This window comes from Tupaia chinensis, unplaced genomic scaffold, assembly GCF_000334495.1.
Source record: "Tupaia chinensis unplaced genomic scaffold, TupChi_1.0 Scaffold000135_1, whole genome shotgun sequence".
NCBI classification, from domain to species: Eukaryota; Metazoa; Chordata; class Mammalia; order Scandentia; family Tupaiidae; genus Tupaia; species Tupaia belangeri.
The window spans coordinates 2403721-2410261 of NW_006159604.1; the positions used below are offsets into that span (position 1 = coordinate 2403721).

Below are 6541 nucleotides of genomic sequence, written 5' to 3' on the forward strand. Positions count from 1 at the left end.
GGATTAAATGGAACATAGAAAAATATATAATAAGAATTAAATTATTTATATTTACCAACATGGAAAGTTCAGGGGCCAGCTAGTAATGTGGTGGTAAAAGCAGCTGGATGCCACATGACCAACTGTGAAGTATGAGTCCTTGACACAGCAGCTTGTAAAACATGGAACCAGCAGTTAGTGCAATGGCTGTCAATGGACTCCGCTGTAGTCGACCGCGGTTCGAGTCCCAGACCCGGTGGCTTAAATTCACACCAGGCACGTGTGCATGCGTGTCTAAGATCCCAAGAGGAGAATGGAGGAGAAGGGATTGCAGCTTGGCCATCACCCCTGGCAGGTGATTTCTCACTTTCTGTCTGTCTCTTTGTCTTTCTGGAGCACGCACATGCCCTAGAGCAAAAACCTCTCCCCACCCCACACCCCAAAAAAAATGCTGGGTATATGTGCATGTATGCTTGACTTCCTGAGAGGAAACTGGAGGACAAAGGATTGCTTCATGGCCATCCCTCCTGGGGGTGCTCTCTCACATTGTCTCTCTCTCAATATGTAACTTTTTAAAAAGGCCACAGATGCGGAACCAGCAGATGGCATAGTGGCTACATCGCTGGACCCCCATGTAGTTGACCGCGGTTCAAGTCCCGGACCCAGTGGCTTAAACTCACGCCAGGCACGTGTGTGTGCATGCCCAAGATCTCAAGAATGGAGGAGAAGGGATTTTGGTGTGGCCATCCCCCCTGGGGGGTGATTTCTTGCTTTCTATCTCTCTGTCTCTCTGGTGAACGTACATGTCCTATAATAAAAACCTCTCCAAAAAAAAAAAAGGCCACAATAGTTACATCACTGGACTCCCACATAGTCAACAATGGTCTGAGTTCTGGATCCAGCAGCTTAAAACTCATACCTGGCGCGTGTGCATGTCAAAATCCTGAGAGAAGAATTGAGGAGGGATTGCAGTGTGGCCATCCCCCCTGGGGGGGGTGTTATTTCTCACTTTCTGTCTCTCTGTCTCTGTCTATCTGGTGAATGTGTGCACTTTATAGCAAAAATTTCTCTAAAAAAAAAAAACAGGCCAGAGAAGAGAATGTACAAGAAACAATTTCCATAACATAAAAATATGAATATGTGTCCATGGCTGTACATGTATATTTTTAAAAACTGTGGGATATTTAACAAAACAATAAGAATAGTTTTATTCTAAATGTTGCAATTGTAGGTAATCTTGATTTTCTACTTTACACTGTCCTGTGGTAGCTTTGGAATCTTTGCTATCACTACTCTTGCTGCCCAGGAGTAGGTTCGGTGCAGCCCCACAGAGCCCCATTCTTAGAAGAGCCTCTGTTTGATCAAATGCCCTCCTGTCACTGATTTGAAAGGGGCCCCACATTTCCTTCTGCACTGAGTCCTGAAAATTACGCAGCTGGTCCTGTCTGGAATGTACCTTGCCTCTTCAGCCCTCACCCTGGAATGCGAAGTTCTGCAAGCAACGCTCCTGTGGGAACTTGATACTCCCATTTTCCTTCTTTCAAGTAGAAATGACAAACATCCCAACAAAGAGGCTTTTGACTCTTTTTTTTTTTTTTTAACCCTTTCCCTGGAAGTAGAAAGAAAACTCCTGGGGGCAGACTTTTTTCTTTTCCACTAGAATTTAACTTCACTCTCTCCCAGCCACACGGTGTGGACTATGAGCGTCCATGTTAAGGTAGCTGCCCAAACCATCCAAATGGCCAATCCTTCTGCAGGAAAAGGAAAACAAATTCTTTCCCTGGGCTTCACAATCAGTCCTAGTTATCTACTAGTATGTATAAATTTATATATGTAAATTGTCTTCAAGCATTTAGTAATGAGCCTTCGTACTTTAGGCCTTGCCACACAAGGTCTTCATGAACTAGAGCCAATCTTCATAGGTACCCACGACCATGAGATTTCCGTATGGTTTACCCCCAGCAATAGCTTTGCGCAGTGGCAGTATCATAGCCAATGAGGTTTATCCGAGGCGTGATTATTGCTAATTGAAAACTTTTCCCCAGCAATTAAGTGTTTCACTGTCAGGAAGAGTTTAATGTTAGTCATTTTGGAGATTTAACTTTGCCTTTCCTCCTCATATTTTCTGTAAAGATTTATTTATTTATTTTTAAATAGCCCCAGGCCAGCAGGTGGTGTGGAGCTTAAGGCAGCTGGATCCCACATAGCCGACTAGCCGACTGTGCCATTCCGGTTCGAGACCCGCATTCTGAAAAACACATGATGCATGCACAAGTGTATGTCCAAAATCTCAAGAGGAGAAATGGAGGAGAAAGGATTGTGGCATGGTCAGCTTCTCCAGAGGAGATGATTTCTCACTTTCTCTTTCTCAATCTCTGTTGCTTTCTGTCTCTCTCCAGCAAGCACACACACTCTATAGCAAACTAAAACAGAATCAAAAACAAAACAATATAATTAGCCCTACCCTATTGTAACCCCTAAGAAACCACATTTCTGAAATGTCTAAGCATGATCTTTGTTTCCTGTTTCTTTTCTTTTCTTTAGTTTTGGTATAGGGCACAGGCACTGACTGGGGAGAGATGGGGATGGGGGAGTGAGCAGTCAACCCCTGCCCCTGCCACACCGGAGGATGGCCCTCTCCTCCATTCTCTTCTCGGGAGTCTGGGAACACATGCACACCTGCTCAGCAGGTTCTTCAAGCCACCAGGTCTGAGACTCGAACCACACTGCTGGTCATGTGGGATCCAGCCATCTCAACTACTGTCTTCTTTCTTTGTCTCTCTCTTTCTTTCCTTCTTTTTCCCTTTCTTTCTTTTTTTTGCTATAGGGTGTGTACGCTCACCAAACAGTCAGAGAGACAGAAAGCGAGAAATCACCCCCTGGGAGATGGCCACACCACAATCCCTTCTCCCCCATTCTCTTCTTGGGATCTTGGGCATGCATGCACACACGCCCAGCGTGAGCTTTAAGCCACTGGGTCCAGAACTTGAACTGTGGTCCACTATGTGAGAGTCCAGCAACGTAACGATTAAGCCATCTGCTGGTACCTGTGGATGTTTTCAAACACATACAAAAGCTTTTAAACACATATAAAAGTTCAGTGATGTTCCAGGTTTCTATTACTCAGCTTCAGCAATTACATTCTGCTGATGTTAATCATTACTGTGTGTGTGTGTGTGTGTGTGTGTGTGTGGTGTTTTTCAGACAGAATCTCAACTGTATAGAGATCCTCCTGCTTTAGTCTACTGAGTAGCTGGGACTACAGGTGTGTGCCACTGTGTCAAGCTCTTTTCTTCTTTCTTTCTTTCTTTCTTTCTTTTCTTTTCTTTTCTTTTCTTTTCTTTTCTTTTCTTTTCTTTTCTTTTCTTTTCTTTTTTTTTGAGTGGACCTGGAATTGAACATAGACCTCGCATGTGGCCTCAGCTACTAGCTGCTATGCAGCAGTGTACAGCACACGCTACTGCAGGTGGGCCATTAATCATCACTTGTTAATTTTGTATATTAATTTAGAGGAAATTTTGAGCATTAGGCTTTTACTAGGAATACAGCCAAATTCATAGTCACTTGAAACAAAGCTTCGCCTCTGTAGCAGTTACCGAGCTAGAATCTAAAAGCATCCTGATTGCCAGATTTCCCATTCCTAACCAACCTGCTTTCCACTCCTTCTCCTCCCCACCCTTGAGCCACAATCGTCATCTGTCCCGGCTAACTGATCTAATCCTTTCAACAATGTAAATGTACGACAGGAAGAGTTTGAGAACAGATTTACTTAGCATACCGCAGAAGAGGCAGAATCGTTTTCTGACCTGTTTATTCCAGGGCAATCCCATTTCAATTCTCTACTTCCTGAAGGAGTGAGCAAATGAGGACATTAGAACAAAACTTCCTTGTCAGACCTTTACTTCAAAGAACCAAAGCATGGCTAGGTCTCTGCGTGTGAAAGTGGGTGTTAAGCAAGAAGAGGAATGCTCGGAAGGGATATGATGAAGGAAGATGTAGTTACAAAAAATGGAAAGGGAAGCAATAGTTCTACGTCTCCTTTAATATGCTCAACAACCTGAGGTATAATCTAATTTCTATTTTACATGTGAGGACACTGAAGAAGTCAGTAGCTCAAACCTCAGAAGGCCAGTGGTTCACGACATCCAGCCTGTGAGAGTTGAAGGAAGGAATTGAATCTCACGTCTGACTCAAAGCTGTGTTCTTCCTACCTAAGCGTAGAGTCGGGAACACTGGGTACCTGTACAGGAGATGGGTTATGGTCCCCAGGACAATTCCTTTTCAGAGCCAAGTCTGCAAACAAATGGCACTTTGTAATGAGACTTTCTTTCTCACCAAATAGCTCCCCAAATTAGTTGATGCCTCTGTACCTTAAATATGAAAAAGGGAGATGTAGCTTGACTTTAATACAGCAGTTTGGGAGACCAGCAGATGGCATAACAGTTACATCACTGGACTCCCACATGGCTGACCACGGTTTGAGTCCTGGACCTGGTGGCTTTAAAACCACACCAGGCGCATGGGCCTGCATGCCCAAGATCCTCGGGGATGGAGGAGAAGTGACTGTGGCACAGCTATCACCCTGTGGGGTGATTTCTCACTTTCCTTCTCACTGTCTCTGTCTCTGTCTCTGTCTCTCTCCCTCTTTCCTCTCTCTCTCTCTATTTGGCAAGTGCATGCGTTTTGCCTAAGCCAAAAACCTCTTTTAAAAATACAGCAGTTAGATTCAATCATGTTAAAGGAAAATGATAGAAAGCCATTGTTATGGACTAAGCTCCTATTCTAGGTCCTAACAGACCAGACCAAGATGAAGTCACACATTCTAAAATGTCATATCGAACTGAAATTTTAAGAAAGATGAGAGATTTCCAGACAGACCAGTTTTTCCTAAAAAAAGGAGATTCCAGTCTGAGTCAGCGCTATAAAGAAAGAAAACCTAGCACATCTTTTAGCTTTCTTAGGAATGTGAGTTTGAGATAGTTTAAGATATTGGGACCAGCAGTCGGCGTAGTGGCTATGTCGCTGGACTCCCATGTAGTCAACCGCGGTTCAAGTCTTGGACCCGGTGGCTTAAACTCACACTGGGCGCGTGTGCATGCATGCCCAAGATCCTGAGAGGAGAATGGAGGAGAAGGGATTGCGGCATGGCCATGCCCCCTGGGGGGTGATTTCTTGCTTTCTGTCTCTCTGTCTCTCTCTGTCTGGCGAGCGCACGTGCCCTATAGCAAAATCCTCTAAAAAACATCAAAAAGGGAAAATGACACTATTTACATTCATCAAACTTTTTGTTTTATGAATATTCTTATTGCCCAACTACATTCCTCCTTTACCTCCCAGACTCTCTGTCTCCACACTTTCCATAAGATTCAAAGTGACTCCAGGTAATCATGAAGTCATCCTGTTCCCCTTATCATATCATTTAGCCAATCACTGTTGTACAAGAGCTCTTGCTATTTTCCCCTCCCATTTATGACTTCTACCTTTAAAATCATCCTGACATCTGTAAGACTTTGGTACACACTCTTCAGGACAACTTGGATTTTGTGGCTCCCCGGTGATAATCCTAACCTCAGCCTAAATAAATTATTTTGCTTTACTTACTTTGTTTCAGCTTTCCTTTTGCAGGTTGACTTTTGCAAACAGTATTGCTTTAAATGGGTAAACGGGGGCCAGCAGGTGGCCTGGTGGTTAAGGTACTGGATCTTACATGGCTGACTCTGTGCGTTCAGACCTGGTCCCCACAGTTTAAAAAACATACCAGGTGCATATGTGTGCATGCCCAAAATTCTAAGAAGAGAAAGGAGGAGAAAAGAATGCAGTGTGGCCATCCCCACTGAGGGGTAAATTCTCACTTTCTCTCTGTCCATTTCTCTCTGCCTCTCTCCAGGGAGCTCATGAACCCTACGGCAAAAAAAAAAAAAAAAAAAAAAGCCAAACATGACTGACCAAAACATTTTCTTTTTAAAGGATAACACATTTCTTAGGGCTAGATTCATGCTGCAGTGTTAATGCACTGCTTAAGGGGACCAGCAGGTGCCATGGTGGTTAAGGTGCTGGACACTCCCACGTGGCCAACCATGATTGGAGTCCCAGACCTGGCAGCTCGCTCTCTCTCTCTCATCAAATTAAAATAAATGAATGAATAAATAAAATAAAATAAATAATTTTTAAAAATGCACTACTTAAGAAAGAACAACAGGTCCTAGGACCAGCAGATGGCATAGTGGTAATAGCACTGGACTCCTATATGGTAGACCACAATTCGAGTTCCTGATTTGGCAGCTTGAAAAATCATGCTGGGTGTGCATGTGTGCAAGCACAAAAAAAAAAAAAATTGCAGCATGGCCACCCTTGTGAAGGGGTGATTGCTCACTTTCCCTCTTACTGTCTCTCTCTTTCTCCCTGGCAAGCACCTGCACCCTATGGGAAAAAATAATCTTAAAAAAAGGGGGGGGGGAACCAGCAGTTAGCGTAATGGTTATGTAGCTGGACTCCCACGTAGTCGACCGCGGTTCGTGTCCCGGACCCGGTGTCTTAAAACTCACGCCGGGTGCGTGTGCGT

At 44.0% G+C, this 6541-nt stretch overlaps 1 pseudogene; it reads left to right on the forward strand.

Annotated features, from left to right (window-relative positions):
- The first annotated feature begins 1945 nt into the window (after positions 1-1945).
- Positions 1946-2123, forward strand: LOC114007179 (uncharacterized; annotated as a pseudogene).
- Positions 2124-6541: the final 4418 nt, after the last annotated feature.